The sequence below is a fragment of the Musa acuminata genome, chromosome BXJ3-7 (genome assembly GCF_036884655.1).
Source record: "Musa acuminata AAA Group cultivar baxijiao chromosome BXJ3-7, Cavendish_Baxijiao_AAA, whole genome shotgun sequence".
NCBI lineage: Eukaryota > Viridiplantae > Streptophyta > Magnoliopsida > Zingiberales > Musaceae > Musa > Musa acuminata.
In genome coordinates, this window is record NC_088355.1 from 29705768 (window position 1) to 29725521 (window position 19754).

Sequence of the window (19754 nt, forward strand, 5' to 3'; positions counted from 1 at the left end):
ACATTATTGATATGCTCCGAAATGTTTCATTTGCCATTATTATGCTCCAAAATATTTCATCTGCCATTATTATGCTCCAAAATGTTTCATCTGCCATTATTATGCTCCGAAATATTTCATTTATCATTGATATGTTCCGAAATGTTTCATACGCCATTGATAAGCTCTGAAATGTTTTATTCGTTATTGATATGCTCCAAAACATTTCATACACCATTGGTACGTTCCAAAATATTTCATCTATAATTGTTATGCTCTGAAATGTTTCATATGCTATTGATATGCTCCGGAACATCTCATATGCTACTGATATGCTCAAATTACTCTGTGCTCCATTTGTTATAAACCAAATATGTTTTGATTGAAATGACATTTATGATTTTGTATCTAATGAGATGGTATCCTTGAATCTCTTGTATTCTGCCTTGCATTGTGATACCTTATTTGTTTGAAACTGTCCTTTTTCGTTCTGGATATGTCTTGTCATTCTTTGAGATGTTTGAATTGGGTTGAGGTAGTGGAGAGCTATTCAAAATTTTGGGCAAGTCTTGTTGGTTGTTATGTTTGTTGAATCTTGAATTTTGATGATGAAACCAATCGATATGTGTTTATGTTTTAATCTACGTTTTGAGTGACGTAGGATGCTTCGATTAGGATGAGACAATTAAAGTAGGAAAAATCATGTTGTGCCGGAGGAAAATGTCAGAAGATTGAATGTCGGGTCGGTGGATCGGTCGACATATCGACAGAAGGCTTCGGGCCGTGGATTCGGACATCAAGCCAAGAAGAGCGGATATTGCGCCAAGGATATCGGAGTTGTAGATTCAACTAGCCGATTGAGTAATAGGCTGCAAGAGAGGACGATGATTCATTTTATCAAATCTCTTATTTTTGTAAATAGCAAAAATTGTAGGTGTACAAGGAAGAGATCGTGATTAAAAAAAAATCTCAAGTAGTAAATCCAAGAAATCAAGATCATGATTTGAATACAAACTCATTCAAATTCAAATCGTCAAATCAAAATTATTTTCAAGAGATTCATAAAAAGATGATCAAATAAATTCATCAAAGTCAATAAGATAGAGAAAAAAAAAATTTAAGAAAAATACTTTTCTCTTTTTAATTGTTTCAATTCATGTGATTAACTTCATTCAAGTATGCCCTTTTTTTTATGCCAAATAAAAACATGCATCAACATTTAGGATCAAAAACTAAATTTCATAATAAAAACCATTTATCTTGCTTATAACAAAAAAAGCCACTTTTATTATCGTAAAAATCAATAATCCATAAATCTCAAGAATCATCATGCATAATTTTGAAATTTATTAAGCATGATCATTATACATCATTACATTATTTCATCAAACTTAAAGCATTTTCAATCAAGTTCATTGTAGTCATGCCTTTTCTTTTTAGGTGAATCTAACATTTTATGCTTAGTTTCCATACAAAAGCCATGCATCATTTTTAAAATCAGAAGGCAATTTGAAAATCATTAAGATATACATTATTACTTCTCCAACACATACATAAAATTAATCATATTTGGTGTGCAAGTATTAGATTAACATTTTATTATATTTTCATATAATTTTTATGATCATTTTCAAAAATTACTTAGAAAGATAAGCATGATTCCTAATTTTTGCATTTTCATTACATTATGTAATTTTTAAAAATAATTTTTTTAAACTAAATAAAAAAGAAAATACATCATGGAAAGCATCAAGTAATTTTAAAATAAATTAAGGGGATTTCGATTACCTCATCGTTGAAAGCAGTTAAGGCGTAGTTTGTCACCTCGCCTTTGTTGATTTTCTCCTCATCTTCAGAGGAGCTCGATTCATCCCAATTTATGTTCTTCTTCTTGTGTTTAAAGGAAGTAGTTGCATTCTTTTTGTTCTTGTTCTTCAGTTCTTGTTTCATGAACTTTTTAAAATTTTTAGTGAGTAGTTCATGTTCACCATCACTTGAGCTTATGCTCAAGTGGTCTTCAAATGTTTTAAGTTCGAAATCCTTCCTATTCTTTGAAAGGTGGTTCTCGAGTTCTTCACGTGCATTGCACGTCATTTCATTGGATCAAAGACCCTATTAGTTCTTCGATCAGAAAAGTATTTACATTTTTTGATTCTTGAATAGCGATTACTTTTTAATCCCAAGTTTTAGAAAGTAAGTGAAAATTTTGTTAACGAGTTCAAAATTTGAAAAACTTTTACCAAATGCTTTTAGACTATTGACGACATCCGTAAAATGGGTCTACATGTCTCCAATAGTCTCTCTTGGTTCCATACAAAACATCTCAAAATCATGCATCAAAAAATATATTTTAGAATCTTTTACACTACTTGTGCCTTCGTGTGTGATTTCGAGAATATGCCAAATATCGAAGGTCATTTCGCACAAAGAAACCCGATTAAACTTCGTTTTATCTGTTGAATCTTGTATTTTGATGATGAAACCAATTGATAATTATGTTTATGTTTAACTGCATTTTGAGTGATGCAGGTCTACTCGATCAGGATTAGACAATTATCGCAGGAGGAATTGACGTTGTGCCGGAGGAAATCACATCAAGATATTGGACGGCAGAAGGCTTCGGACGTCGGGCATCAGGACAAGGAGAGCGAAGTTACGCCAAGGATATCGGGGTTATGGAGGTCAACCGCCGATTGGGCAACAAGCTGCAAGAGAGGACAATGCGCCGAAGAATCGGACGAAGCGCCAACCAATGACGTGCCGAGCAACAGAATGTCAATTCGCTTTATAATAATTGTCTAGATCGGAGTAGAGTTTTTTGCTTGTGTGTGCAGGATTAACTACGATAACGACGAAGACATAAAGCAAAACAAAGTGTCGGAGTCAAGCGCGAAGGATTCGTTGGGAGTTCGAGAGTTCGACGGAAGTCCGAAGGTTCATCGGGAATGTTGCCGGAACTAGCCGAGAATGAGTAGGGAGCTTGCCGAAGGGTTTTTCAGAAGCTTGCTGGAAGGTTCGTTGGAAGTTCGCGGAGCTCACCGAGAAAGATCGGAGCTTGCAGAAGAAGCTCGTTGGAACTCGCCAAGATCAAATCGTGAAGTCTAGGAGCTTGCCGGGAGTCCGCAGAATGGTTTTCGAGAGTTTATCGGAAGACCGTCGGAAGTTCACCGGAAGAAGTCTTGACTTACGGACTTTGTAATAGCTTAGAAAATGTCTTTAAATTCGTAGTTAGCACGTTAATTAGGGTTAGGATTAGGTGTTAATCCTATAACCCAAGTAGGGGCCAATTGGGCCCGAGTTCGGACTAGTTTGGGCCAAGTTTGGAGCCCAACCAGTGAGCTGATTTGGCCTAGGCGGTGGTACCGCCCAGCACCCGAGAGCTGGGCGGTGACACCTCCTGGGTTGGGCGGTTGCACCGTCCAGCACCCGAGCGCTAGGCGGTGGCACCGCCAGCATCGGGAACATAAGAGAATTCAAATTTTTGGAGCCCAAATTTGAATCATCTTAAGGCCTATAAATACCCCTCAAGTCTCAGCTGAGAAGATAACTTTTTGAGCAGCAAGTGATTGAGAGAAAAGTCTTAGAAGAGTCTTTGCCTTTCTTGTTTTCAATTTTCTAGTGTTCACCTCCTTCTTTCTTGCTGAAAATCTGTAAGAGAGTGAACCGCTTGTAAAAGTTGTAAGAGGGGTATTTATCCTTCCCTTTCAAGAGATTTGCTAGTGGAAGGTGGGAGCCTCATCGAAGAGGGGCCTCGCAAGTGGATGTAGGTCATTTGACCGAACCACTATAAAATCGGCGTAATCTCTGGTTTGCATTTACTTATTGTCATTTATATTATTGCAAACCATTTGCACTTTAATGCTATACTGCTTTGTCTCCGTCTTACTTATCTCTTCAAGTTAAAACGCAATCGAAACGATTTTAAACGAAAACGTTGCTTTTATCGTATGAAGTTTCCGAAAAGTGTTTAAATCGTGAAAAGTTTATCGCACTTCACCGCTGCACTAATTCACCCCCCCCTCTTAGTGCCGCTCCGATCCTAACATTATCTAAGGCGCAAAATAGAGCATTCATAGCTCTAGCATTTAAAGAAAAAAGCCTTCTTCTCCAAATCATTCCAATCTTTCATTAGAAGAGAAGACATTTTAAAACCAAATTCAACTATGTGCCATAAATCGAGATTCAATGAAAGCAAGAAAACTCTCATTCGAGTTTTCCAATAAGTGTAGTCCGTCCCATTGAAAAAGGGAGGACGAATGAGAGAGTGACCCTCTTGAAAGCCAAAAAGAATCATTTCTATTTGGGTGTTAAACCAAATTAGAAAATCGTGGCTCTGATACCAATTGTTAGGATCAAGGGTCGGCACTAAGAGGTGCAGCGGTAAGATAACGATGGTTTAAAAACTTTCGTATGATAAAATTGTTTTCGTCATAAAAATGTTTTCGAAAACTTAACTTGAAAGCAAGTTCGTAAAAGTAATGAAGGCAGTAAGCATTTAGAAAGGTTTGCAGTAAAGATAAATTGCACAAATGTAAATGCAAACAAGATTTTAGAGTGGTTCGGTCAACGTGAACTACATCCACTTTCGGCTTCCTCCTCCGACGATGTCACCGGCGTCCACTAGAGGCCTTCCTTCAATAGGCAAAGGCCAATCACCTTTTACACCCCTCTTCTCCTTTTTATCGAGTTTAGGAGACAACCCTTACAAGCACTCACTCTCATCTCTAAACAAATATCTAAGTTTAAGCTAGAGGAGGGAATACACTTATGATCGTAGCAGCATTTTCTCTCTTTTAATCTCTCTATGCTTGTGTGCTTTAACTAGGGATGAGAGGGGGTATTTATAAGCTTTAAGTTGATTCAAACTTGGAGCCTAAAACATTCCCATCCTTGGTTCCCCGAGCACGGGTGGTACCACCACCTACGTTGGGCGGTACCATCGCCCAGTGTCAGTTTGGCTAACACTGCCCTAGGCGGTACCACCGCCTGGGGTGCTGTGTCGGGCGGTACCACCGCCTGGCATCCTGCTAGGGGTGGTACAACTGCACAGACTTGCGGTACCACCGCTTGACACAGTCTCGAAGACTATGCCACGACGGTGAGACTTCTTGGGGCATTGTTTGGGCTTCTTATTGGGCCCAACACAATTCTTACATGGGCCTAGCTAGCCCCTAATTGGGTTGGCCCAAATCCAAGCCCAATTACGTGCTAACTACGAAATCCTAGGACATTGGCTAAGCAAAACAAGTCCCTATGTCTATTCTTCTAGCGAGCTTCAAGAGAACTTCTAGCGAACTCTTGGACTTCACGATGATCTTCTTGGCGAGTTTCGACGAGCTTCTCTAGCAAGCTCTGAGACTTCTCGACTGGTTCCTCCAGAACTTCCGACAAACGTCCAGACTTCCGACGAACTCTTGAACTCCCAATGTAATTGCATCCTTGACTCCGGGACTTCATTTTGCTTTATGCCTTACTATCGTAGTTCTATCAATAAGCCATATTGATAGGAGGAGTTTTTTTAAACTCCGAGAGTTAAGGTTAACTCCGTCGTCGATTGATTGTCATCATAAAAAAGGGGGAGATTGTTGAATCTTGGATTTTGATTATGAAACCAATCGATATGTGTTTATGTTTTAATCTACGTTTTGAGTGATGTAGAATGCTTCGATTAGGATGAGACAATTAAAGCAGGAAAAATCATGTTGTGCTGGAGGAACATGTTAGAAGATTGGACGTCGGGCCGGTGGATCGGTCGACGTATCGACAGAAGGCTTCGGGCCGTGGATTTGGGCATCGGGCCAAGAAGCGCGGATATTACGCCAAAGTTATCTGAGTTGCGGAGTCAACTGGCCAATTGGGCAATAGGCTGCAAGAGAGGACGATGAGCCGAAGAATCGGACGAAGCATCGAGGGACCAATAACATGTCGGGCAACTTTATTAATGCTTAGTATTAATTGTCTAGATTGAAGTGTGATTTTACATGTGCAAGATTAACTACGATAGCAAGGCATGAAGCAAAATGAAGTCCCGAAGTCAAGGACGCGAATACATTGGGAGTTCGAGAGTTCGTTGGATGTCCAGACATTCGTTGGAATTTCTAGAGGAACCAGCCGAGAAGTCTCGGAGCTCGCTAGAGAAGCTCGTCGGAACTTGCTAAGAAGATCGTCGTGAAGTCCAGGAGTTCGCCGGAAGTTCTCCGAAAGCTTGCCAGAAGAATAGACATAGGGACTTGTTTTACTTAGCAAATGTCTTAGGATTTCATAGTTAGCACATAATTGGGCTTGGATTTGGGCCAACCCAATTAGGGGCCAGCTAGGCCCACGTAAGAATTGTGTTGGGCCCAATAAGAAGCCCAAACAATGCCCCAAGAAGTCTCACCGTCATGGCACAATCTTCGAGACTGTGTCAAGCGGTGATACCGCTAGTCTGGGCGGTTGTAGCGCCCCTAGCAGGGTGCCAAGCGGTGGTACCGCCCAGCACTGCACCCCAGGCGGTAGTATCGCTAGACCTTAGTGATGGTACTGCCAGACTTGGGCGGTGGTACTGCCCATGCCCGGGGAACCCGGGATGGGAAAGTTTTAGGCTCCAAGTTTGAATCAACTTGAAGCCTATAAATCACCGCCTAGGGCAGTGTCAGCCAGACTGACACTAGGCGGTGGTACCGCCCGTGCCCGGGGAACCCGGGATGGGAAAGTTTTAGGCTCCAAGTTTGAATCAACTTGAAGCCTATAAATACCCCTCTAATCCCTAGTTAAAGCACACAAGCATAGAGATATTAAAAGAGAGAAAACGCTACTGCGATCATAAGTGTATTCCCTCCTCTAGCTTAAACATAGATTTTTGTTTAGAGAGGAGAGTGAGTGCTTATAAGGGTTGTCTCGTAAACCCGGCAAAATGAGAAGAATGGTGTAAAAGGTGATTAGCCTTCACCTATTGAAGAAGGCCTCTAGTGGATGCCGATGACCTCGTCGGAGGAGGAAGCCGAAAGTGGATGTAGGTCACGTTGACCGAACCACTCTAAAATCTGGTTTGCATTTACATTTGTGCAATTTATCTTTACTACAAACCTTTTTAGGTGCTTACTGCTTTCATTACTTTTACGAACTCACTTTCAAGTTATGTTTCCGAAAATGGTTTTATGTCGGAAACGGTTTTATCGTACGAAAGTTTTTAAACCGTCGTTATCTTACCGTTGCACTAATTCACCCCCCCTCTTAGTGATGACCCCTGATCCTAACAATTGGTATCAAAGCCACATTTTTCTAATTTGGTTTAACATCCAAATAGAAATGACTCTTTTCGGCTTTCAAGAGTGTCACTCTCTCATTCGTCCTCCCTTTTTCTGTTAGGATCAGGGGTCGGCACTAAGAGGGGGGGGGGGGGGGGTGAATTAGTGCAGCGGCAAGATTACGTCTCTATTAAAACTTTGTTCGATTTAAACCATTTTCGACGAAAAATCTTAACTTTGAAATCGTACGGAAACGTATTTGATATAAAGGAAGACAGTTTGCAATTAAGATAAATAGCACAAAGGAAATGCAAACCTGATTTTAGAGTGGTTCGGCCAACGTGATCTACATCCACTTTCGGCTTCCTCCTCCGACAAGGTCATCGGCGTCCACTAGAGGCCTTCCTTCAATAGGCGAAGGCCAATTACCTTTTACAACTCAATTCTCCTTTTACCAGGATTAGGAGATAACCCTTACACCCCCACTCACTCCTCTCTCAAACTATTCTAACACTTTAGATCTTTGAGAGGAGCTCACACAAGATTGCAGCAGCGTTTCTATACCTTTTTTTCTCTCAATACTTGTGTGCTTTAACCAGGGATGAGAGGTGTATTTATAGGCTTCAAGTTGATTCAAACTTGGAGCCTAAACCTTTCCCATCACGAGTTCCCCGGGCACGGGCGGTACCACCGCTTGCGCTAGGAGGTACCACCGCTTGCGCTAGGTGGTACCACCGCCCAATATCAGTCTGGCTGACATTGCCTTGGGCGGTAACACCACCTGGGGGGCAGTGCTGGGTGGTACCACCACTCAGACTGGCGGTACCACCGCCTGGCACCCTGCTAGAGGTGGTACAATCGCCCAGACCGGCGATACCATCGCTTGACACAATCTCGAAGACTGTGCCACGATGGTGATACTTTTTGGAGCACTGTTTGGGCTTCTTATTAGGCCCAACATAGTTCTTACATGGGCCTAGCTAGCCCCTAATTGGGTTGACCCAAATCCAAGCCCAATTACGTGCTAACTACGAAATCCTAAGACATTTGCTAGGCTAAACAAGTCCCTATGTCTATTCTTCTAGTGGGCTTCCGACGATCTTCCGACGAACTTCCGATGATCTCTCAGCAATGTTCCGGCGGACTCCCGGTAAGCTCTTGGACTTCACAACGATCTTCTTGGCGAGTTCCGATGAGCTTCTCTGGCAAGCTCTGAGACTTCTCGGCCGGTTCCTCCAGAACTTCCGATGAATGTTCGGATTTCCGACGAACTCTCGAACTCCCAACGTGATCTCAATCTTGACTCTAGGACTTCATTTTGCTTCATGCTTTGCTATTGTAGTTAATCCTGCACATGTAAAATGAACTTCGATCTAGACAATTAATACTAAGCATTAATAAAGTTGTCCGGCATGTCATTGGTCTCTAGACGCTTCGTCCGATTCTTCAGCACATCGTCCTCTCTTGCGGCATATTGCCCAATCGGCCAGTTGACTCTGCAACTCTGATATCCTTGGCGCAATATATGCTCTTCTTGGCCCGATGCTCAAATCCACGGCCTAAAATCTTCTGTCGATATGTCGACCGATCCATCGGTCCGACGTCCAATCTTCTGACATGTTTTCCTCTAGCATAACATGATTTTTCCTACTTTAATTGGCTCATCCTAATCGAAACAACCTACGTTACTCGAAACATAGATTTAAACATAAACATTATTAATTGGTTTCATCATCAAAATCCGAGATTCAATAATTTCAATGAGACGGACTACACTTATTGGAAAACTCGAATGAGAGTTTTCTTACTTTCATTGAATCTCGATTTATGACACATAGTCGAATTTGGTTTTAAAAGATCTTTTATTCCAATGAAAGATTAGAATGATTTGGAGAAGAAGATTTTTTCTTTAAATGCTAGAGCTATGAATGCTCTATTTTGCGCCTTAGATAAAACATAGTTTAATCGGGTTTCTTTGTGCGAAACGGCCTTCGATATTTGGCATATTCTCGAAATCACACACGAAGGCACAAGTAGTGTAAACGATTCTAAATTATATTTTTTGATGCACGATTTTGAGATGTTTTGTATGGAACCAAGAGAGACTATTGGAGATATGTACACCCGTTTTACGGATGTCGTCAATAGTCTAAAAGCACTTTGTAAAAGCTTTTCGAATTTTGAACTTGTTAATAAAATTTTACGCTCACTTTCTAAAACTTGGGATTCAAAAGTAATCACTATTCAAGAATCAAAAAATTTAAATACTTTTCTGATCGAAGAACTAATAAGGTCTTTGATGACCTATGAAATGACGTGCAATGCACGTGAAGAACTCGAGAACCACCTTCCAAAGAAGATTTCGAACTTAGAACATTTGAAGATCACTTGAGTATAAGCTCAAGTGATGGTGAACATGAACTACTCACTAAGAAATTTAAAAAGTTCATGAAACAAGAATTAAAGAACAAGAACAAAAATAACGCAACTACTTGCTTTAAACACAAGAAGAAGAATATAAATTGGGATGAATCGAGCTCCTCCGAAGACAAGGAGAAAATTAACAAAGGCGAGGTGGCAAACTATGCCTTAACCGCTTTCAACGATGAGGTAATCGAAATCCCCTTAATTTATTTTGAAATTACTTGATGCTTTTCATGATTCATTTTCTTTTTTATTTAGTTTAGAAAAATTATTTTTTAAAAATTACATAATGTAATGAAAATGTAAAAAATAGGAATCATCCTTATCTTTCTAAGTAATTTTTGAAAATGATCATAAAATTGTATGAAAAATATAATAAAATGTTAATCTAATGCTTGCACACTAAATATGATTAATTTTATGTATGTGTTTGAGAAGTAATAATGTATATCTTAATGATTTTCATATTGTCTTCCGATTTTAAAAATGATGCATGACTTTTGTATGGAAACTAAGCATGAAAAGTTAGATTCACCTAAAAAGAAAAATGCGACTACAATGAACTTGATTGAAAATACTTTATGTTTGATGAAATAATATAATGATGCATAATGATCATGCTTAATAAATTTCGAAATTATGCATAATGATTCTTGAGATTTATGGATTATTGATTTTTAGGATAATAAAAGTGGCTTTTTTGGTTATAAGCAAGATAAATGGTTTTTATGATGAAATTTAGTTTTTGATCTTAAATGTTGATGCATATTTTTATTTGGCATAAAAAAAAGGGCATGCTTGAATGAAGTTAATCACATGAATTGAAACAACTAAAAAGAGAAAAGCATTTTTCTTGAATTTTTTTTTTCTCTATCTTATTGACTTTGATGAATCTATTTGATCATCCTTTTATGAATCTCTTGAAAATAATTTTGATTTGACGATTTGAATTTGAATGAGTTTGTATTCAAATCATGATTTTGATTTCTTGGATTTACTACTTTGAGAGTTTTTTTTAATCAAGATCTTTTCCTTGTACACCTATAATTTTTGTTATTTATAAAAAGAAGAGATTTGATAAAATGAATCATGTCTTTTGTAATTCAACGGGTCTTATCTTTCATGACATGATGTCTTTGTATTTATGACTTGTATGCATTGAAATGATTGAAATATTTTACACTATTTTGTTCTTCCCTTATTCTTTTTTGTTTACAATGATAAAAGAGGGAAAAGTTATTATCATGGTAGGAAGTAATTTGACAAATTAATACCATCATGATTTGAAACATTTATGATTTGGAATGATGCATGCAATACTTATGCTTTTTATTGTGAAGATATATGTGATGCATATGATGTGTATTTCCAGCGTGCACATCACAAAAAGAGGCAAACTTACTAGCTTGCAATCTCAAGAAGCAAAAAGTTGCAATCTCAACAAATGCAAGAAATGCTATCTTGCGATCTCAAGCAAAAGTGCTATCTTGCCTATCTCAAGAAGCAAAACATGCTAACTTGCACATCTAGCAAAATTGATAAATTTGCATATTTCTAGAAGCAAGAGTTGCCTTCTTGAACATCTCAAAACTGCTAGTTTGCATGTTCTAAAATGTTGTAAAATTTGCTAGCTTGTATGTTGTAGAACTTGCTATCTTACTACCTTGCATATCTACGATGATAGCTAAATTGCATGATGATAAAACTATAGATTATGTTTATCAAGCAATGAGTTAAACTTATATTTCCAAACACATTAATCGTGGACTTCTCCTTTTTGTTGATGACAAAGGGGGAGAAGAATGTTGATGTCATGCATGATTTGATCATGACATGTTTGCTTAGATTTTTGAATCCAAGAGTTTCTATCAATAAGCCATATTAATAGGGGGAGTTTGTTTAAACTCCGAGAGTTAATGTTAACTCCGTCGTCGATTGGTTGTCATCATCAAAATGGGGGAGATTGTTGAATCTCGGATTTTGATGATGAAACCAATCGATATGTGTTTATGTTTTAATCTACATTTTGAGTGGCGTAGGATGCTTCGATTAGGATGAGATAATTAAAGCAGGAAAAATCATGTTGTACTAGAGGAACATGTCAGAAGATTGGACGTCGGGCCGGTGGATCGGTCGACGTATCGACAGAAGGCTTCAGGTCGTGGATTCAGGCATCGGGCCAAAAAGAGCGGATATTGTGCCAATGATATCAGAGTTGTGGAGTCAACTAGCCGATTGGGCAATAGGCTGCAAGAGAGGACAATACACCAAAAAATCGGACGAAGCATCGAGGGACCAATGACATGCTGGACAACTTGATTAATGGTTAGTATTAATTATCTAGATCGAAGTGTGTTTTTACATGTGCAGGATTAACTACGATAGCAAGGCATGAAGCAAAATGAAGTCCCAGAGTCAAGGACGCGATTATGTTGGGAGTTCAAGAGTTCGTTGGATGTCCGGACGTTTGTCGGAAGTTCTAGAGGAACGAGCCGAGAAATTGTTAGGACTCTAGCTAGGAGAGTCCTAATTGAGAGGGATATTCATGTAAAATCTACCTAAGCCGACCCTTATTAAAGAGGTGAAGAGGCCGGCTAGGGTTAGGAGGTTATTTCTTAGAGAAGAATTAGGAGTTGTAAAGGAATAGGAGTCTTGAGTAGAAGTCCTATTAGGAGTCTTGAGTAGGAGTCCTATTATGAGTTAGGGTTTAGAAACCCTATAAATAGCCATGTATTCCTCCTCTTTTGGATAAGTAATAGATGAATCTTTTCTGCAGCCTTTGAGCAGCAACTTGGAGGGAGGAACCCCTATCGAGTTCCAAGGAGGCTGATCCCCTAAAGAGATCAACCCCAAGTTTAGAATCTGCAAGGGTTCTAACACTTGGTATCAGAGCAGCGTTCTTGGCGTCTTGCTGCCCTTCCACAGCCATCTATCAACCCTCCACAACCATCCAAAGCAATTCCCACAATTGCTTAAAAGATCGTATTGGAAGACTCGAATGAGGATTTTCCTCATTTCCATGGATTTCGAGCTTTGGACTATTGTCAAAAATGGATTTAAAAAATCTTCTCTTTCGATGAGCGAATGGGATAAATCGGAGAAGAAGGTTTTTGCTTTAAACGCAAAGGCTATGAATGCCTTATTTTGTGCATTGGACAAAAATAAATTTAATCGCGTTTCAATTTGTGATTCGACTTTTGATATTTGGAGAACTCTTGAGGTCACTCATGAAGGCACTAGTAGAGTGAACGAATCCAAAATCAACATTCTTGTGCACTCTTATGAACATTTCCGAACGAAACCAAGTGAGTCCATCGGAGACATGTACACCCATTTCACGAATTGCATCAATGGACTCAAAGCTCTTGGTAAAGGTTTTTCTAACTTTGAACTAGTAACTAAAATATTAAGATCCCTTCCAAAAAGTTGGGATCCAAAAGTTATGGCTATTCAAGAGGCTAAGGACCTTAAAACATTTCCTCTCGAAGAACTTATTGGGTCTCTAATGACCTACGAAATGACGTGCCATGCTCATGAAGAGCTCGAGAACCCCATTCCAAAAAACAGGAAGGATATAACACTTATAACACAAGAAAACCATTTGAAAGGAACATCAAGTGATGAGGACAGTGACAATGAAATTACACTTTTAACTCAAAAATTTTAAAAATTTATAAGAAAGAATAAATTTAAAAATAAAATAAAAAACAAACTTGAACATAAAAAGGACCAAGTAATATGCTACGAATGCAAAAAGCCGAGACACTTAAAAAATGAATGCCCCTAAGCCAAGAAGAAGCAACCGAAGAAGATGAAAGCTTTAAAAACAACTTGGGACGATTCAAGTGATTCCGAAAGTGAAGAAGCTAGAGGAGGCAAACTTCGTGCTAATGGCTTTAGGAGAAGAGATATGTGATTTAATTAATGAAGATTTATCTTTCGATGAACTTTCTATCGCTTTTCATGAATTATTTGATGAGTGTAGAACTATTAGTAAGAAGTTCAATCTATTAAAGAAAGAGCATGTCTTACTACAAAATAAGCTTGATAGTCTTCAGACTCCTCCATGCTCTAAGTGTGAACACTTAGAAGCAATAAAAAATAAAAATTTGCTACTTAAAGAGACCTTAAATAAGTTTAAGGTTGGTAGCAAGGGCTTGGACATGATCCTTGCAAACAAGAGTCACGTGGCAAATAGAAGTGAAATTTGTTTTGTGATAGGATCTCACCAAAATCCTACCACTTTCATTAAAGGACCCACATTACATGTTTCACCTCATTTGAAATGCAATTTTTGTTGTAAATCCGGACATGTTGCTTACAAATATCTATTTAGAAAAATTAGTCCACATAAGTTGATATGGGTTCCTAAAGGACCTATAAATAGTTCAATGATGAATAAACAAATTGGTAGATCAATTTTTGAGGCACCCAAAATCAAATGGGTACCTAAAAACCATCCTTTTTTGTAGACAAACCCACAAGCTAGGAGCAAGAGATGGTATCTTGATAGTGGATGCTCAAGACACATGACTGGAGATCCATCTCATTTCTCTATGCTCACTAGCAAAGAAGAAGGGTACGTCACCTTCGGAGATAACAACAAAGGCAAAACCATTGGCAAGGAAACCATAGGTAACAAATTAAGTTTTTCAATTGATGATGTATTGCTAGTTGATGAATTAAAATATAATCTCTTAAGTATTAGTCAATTATGCGATAAAGGTTACATCGTTAGATTTGAATCTAATATGTGCATTATTAAAAAACCAAACAATAACATGTCAATGATTGCTTTAAAACAAAATAATGTCTACACCATCAACCTTGATGAACTTGGTAATGAAATGTGCTTCTCCGCTTTAAATGATGATGCTTGGCTTTGGCATAGGAGATTAGGCCATGCAAGTATGAAACTAATATCTAAGATCTCATCTAGAGAATTAGTACGAGGGATTCCCAATATGAAGTTTGTTAAGGACAAAGTATGTGATGCGTGTCAACTAGGTAAACAAATAAAAACTAGTTTCAAACCAAAAAATCAAATTAGCACCACTAGACCATTACAATTGATTCATTTGGACTTATTTGGACCAATTGACACGACGAGCCTAGGAGGAAGCAAATATGCCTTTGTAATTGTAGATGACTATAGTAGATATACTTGGACCTATTTCTTGGCTTACAAAAGTGATTGTTTCAAATGTTTCTCTAAATTTTGTAAACTTACTCAAAATGAAAAAGGCTTCATGATTTCATCAATTCGGAGTGATCACGGTGGCAAATTTTAAAATCATGACTTCCAAAGATTTTGTGAATCTAATGGATATAACCACAACTTCTTCACTTCAAGAAATCCTCAACAAAATGGAGTAGTTGAAAGAAAAAATAGAAATCTACAAGAAATGGCAAGAACTATGTTGAATGAACATAGTCTACCTAAGTATTTTTGGGCCGAAGCCGTTAATACGGCTTGCTACGTCATGAATAGGGTTCTAATAAGACCATCTCTATCAAAAACTCCCTATGAATTATGGAATAACAAAAAACCAAATGTTTCTTATTTTAAAGTTTTCAGTTGCAAATGCTTTATTTTGAATGAAAATGATGCCTTAGGAAAATTTGATGCCAAATCCGATGAAGGCCTCTTTCTTAGTTACTCTTCTGTTTCTAAGGCTTTTTGTGTTTTTAACAAAAGAACCTTAGTTATAGAAGAGTCTATTCATGTAGTTTTTAATGAAATTTTTGAGTTAAATAAAAATAATTTTGATGATGATCTTGGTTTTGATAATTTGAATTTAAATGAACCCCCTCCTCAAAATAGCAACTTGGATACATTTTCTTCCTTACCTAACGAATGAAAGTATGTGGATGCTTATCCAAAAGAGCTAATTATCAGAGATACATAAAAAGGGGTTCAAACTCGTTATTCCTTCAAGAATTTTTGTACTAACGCCGCCTTCCTTTCTCAAATTGAACCTAAATGCATTGATGAAGCCTTGAAAGATGATTCATGGGTTATTGCAATGCAAGAGGAATTGAACCAATTTGAGAGGGATGAGGTATGGAAGCTTGTTTCTAGATCTAGTGGCTATTTAGTCATTGGTACTAAATGAGTCTTTAGAAACATGCAAGACGAATGCGGTATCGTGGTTAGAAACAAGGCTACACTAGTGGCCAAAGGTTTCAACCAAGAAGAATGTATCGACTACGAAGAAACCTTCGCTCCTGTGGCAAGGTTAGAAGCCATTAGGATGCTCCTTGCCTATGCTAGTAGTAATAATTTTAAACTATTTCAAATGGATGTCAAAAGCGACTTCTTGAATGGTTTTATTTCTGAAGAAGTATATGTCGAACAACCTCCCGGATGTGAAAATTCTCTTCTTCCTAATCATGTATTCAAATTGACTAAGACTCTCTATGGCTTGAAACAAGCTCCTAGAGCTTGGTATGAAAAGCTTAGTTCCTTTCTTATTTTAAATAATTTTACCAAAGGCAAGGTTGATACTACATTGTTTATCAAACACTTTGAAAACAATTTTCTTATTGTGCAAATTTATGTTGACGATATTCTTTTTGGTTCTTTGGATGAATCACTATGTGAATCATTTGGTAAGTGTATGAGTCATGAATTTGAAATGAGTCTAATGGGTGAATTAACCTTCTTTTTAGGATTACAAATTAAACAACTTAGTGATGGTATATTTCTTAATCAATCTAAATATACATTAGAATGATTAAAATGATTTAACATGGATGGTTCAAAAGCGATAAACACTCCTATGAGTACTTCCACTAAGTTAGATATGGATGAAAATAGTGAAAACTTTGATCAAAAAACGTATAAGGGAATGATAGATAGTCTACTTTATCTCACCGCGACTAGACCGAATATAATGTTTAGTGTAGGACTTTGTGCTATGTTTCAATCTAATCCTAAATTATCCCATCTTAAAAGTGTTAAAAGAATTTTTAGATATCTTAAAGGAACTCCCAATTTAGGATTATGGTATTCAAAATCTGATAAATTTGATTTAATAGCTTATGCAGATGCCAATTTTGGCGGATGCAGGATAAATAGAAAAAGGACATCCGGAACATGTCAATTTTTAGGACATGCACTTGTTTCTTGGACTTCCAAGAAACAAAATTTGGTTACACTATCTACGGCGGAAGCCGAATATATAGCTGCAAGTGCATGCCATGCACAAGTTGTTTGGATGAAAAATACATTGGAAGACTATGAAATTTACTTGAAGAACATTCTCATAAAATGTGATAATACAAGTGCTATTTGTCTTACCAAAAATCCAATTCAACACTCTAGAACTAAGCATATCGACATTAGGCATCATTTTATATGTGATCATGTCCTTCACAATAATGTCATTCTATAGTTTATTGACACAAAGCATCAATTAGCAGACATTTTACAAAAGCCTTAAATGAAGATCAATTTGACTTTATTAGAAGAGAACTAGGCATGTTAAATTGTCCTTGTGAATGAGCTTGATTATATGTATTTTCCAAAATTTTTCATCCTCTTTCCAGTTTTCGTGGATTTGACTTCTTCTTTATTTTTCGATTCTAAATGATATCTTAAAGAGCAATCCAAGACCCTATCCTATCTTGAATCAAACACCTTTGAAAACAAAAAAAAAAAAAAGGGAGGGAAAGAAAAAAAATTTTTTGGCACGCCAGCGGTGGCACCGCTAGAATTGGCGGTAGCACCGCCTGGGCGCTCGGTCCCTAAGAGGTGGCATTGCCCGATAATCCTCATATAAGTAGATGAGTTAGGGTCGGCGGTGGAACCGCCCCCAACCCATGAGAACCCTCCCTAGAACTCCCACAAAACCCTAAACCTCTCTCACCCTCATTCTAACCTCTAGAAGCCTAAGAGAGGGATTCTTGTTGATTTAAGCTCTCTACCTCCCAAGGAAATCTACATAGGGTAAGATCTAAAATCTTTCTTTCTTCCTCTCATTATTTAACCTATTCTTTACGGTTCCTTCATGATCTATCATCTTGATTAGATATGGCTCCTAAGAGATCATCAAGAACCAAAGGGAATAGGGTGGAAGGAGATTCCTATGACCAAAACCTTTTTAGATCTAATGAAGTAGCTCTTAGGTTTCCTAATTTCGAAACAAGAACAATACATAAGGGCAAACATGTTGATCTAGATGAACTTGGAAACCTAGAACCCATTAGATGATTTGCACATTTAGATGCCTTACCTCTCCTACAAATCAATGAATAAATTTATCTTAGGTTAGTTAGGTTATTTTACGCAAACTTATGTGTGGACAATCATAGCTTAACTACCTACCTCTTTGGAACACAAATTCAAATCTTTGATAGTGTTGAATCTCGGATTTTGATGATGAAGTCAATTGTCATTTGTTATCTAATCCATATGTTGAGATAAGTGTGCAGGATTAAATATGATGAAAGAAAGACATGCAGTAAGAGTTGTGCCAGAGTCAAGACCTTGATCACGTTGGGAGTTCGAGAGTTCGACGGAAGTCCGGACGATCATCGAAGGTTCTGCGGGAACAAATCTGAGAAGTCCAAGAGCTTGCCAAAGAAGCTCGTCGAAACTCGCCAAGTGGATCATCGCAAGTCCAAGAGTTGGCCAGAAGTCCACCAGAGCATCGCCGAAGGTTCGTCGGATGTTCGCCGGAAGTTTGCCGGAAGAAGCGATTGACGCACCGGAGCAAGTTGCAGTAAATGTCTTAAGAAATATCATAGTTAGCATGTAGATTATGTTAGGAATGGGAGGTGATCCCATTAACTTAATCTAGGGGTAATTGAGCCCTTGATAGACACAAATTAGGCCGAATGGATCAACGCATTCAGACCAAAATTCCTGCTAGGTGGTGGCACCGCCCAAGAGATGGTCTCCCAGGAAAGCTGGGCGGTGCAACCGCCCAGGTCAAGCGGTGGCACCGCCTGGGCTCAGTCTCCGAGCGAGACTAGGTGGTGCACCCGCCCCTGACAGGCGGTGGAACCGCTTGAGCTCGGTCTCCGAGCTCTGCCAAGAGGTGCAACCACCCCAGTCAGGCGGTGGCACCGCCTGGGCTCAGTCTCCGAGCGAGACTGGGCAGTGCAACCGCTCCTGTCAGGCGGTGGCACCGCCCAGAGGCTCAGTCTTCGAGTTGCCAAGCGGTTGTACTGCCCCAATCAGGAGGTAGTACCGCCAGGACCCCGAAAATTCAAGAAATGACATTTTTGAGCTCTAAATTCAAACTAGTTTGGGGCCTATATATACCCCACCCTTTCCTGCATGAAAGGGCACCAAAAATCCAATCTTACTCTGTGATTTTTAGAGCTCAAAAGTGTTGTATGAGTTAAAAGTTCTCCATCCTCTTTTCTTCCAAGTTTTGATCTGTCAATAGAGGAAAGAAAATTCTGTAAGGGTTGTCTCCTAAGCCCGTCAAAAGGTGTGAAACTATAAAAGTGTGGTTGGCCTTCGCCTATTGAAGGAAGGCCTCTAGTGGACGTCGGTGACCTCATCGGAGGAGGAAGCCAAAAGTGGATGTAGGTCAAGATTGATTGAACCACTCTAAATCTCGATTTGCATTTACTTTGAGCATCTTATCTTTACTGCAAACATCCTCAGTAGCTTATTGCCTTCTGCTCATTTACGAACGTGTTTCATAGTTAAGTATTTTTCGAATCGGTGTTAAGATGGAAATCGGTTTTATCGTACGAACATCATATTTCAGTTTGCGCTTACATTCTAATTTCCATCATAACTGCAAACTGCCTTTATATCTTTACTTTAACTGCATCTCGCTTGATCAAAAGTTAAAGTGATTTACGAATCGACTTTCTTACCAAAATCGCTTTTATCGTACGAATGCAATTTTAATTCTCGAAAGTTTTTCGCTGCACTAATTCACCCCCCCCCCTCTTAGTGCTCTTGATCCTAACAATTGGTATCAGAGCGGGGTTAACTCTCAAATAGATTAAAACCCAAGAGAGATGGCATACGTCGGAAACCAAGAGGGCCACTCTATTACACGTCCACCCATGTTCAATGGGACGGACTACACCTATTGGATGACCCGAATGAGGATCTTCCTTATTTTAATGAATTTTGAACTTTGGAATCTTGTC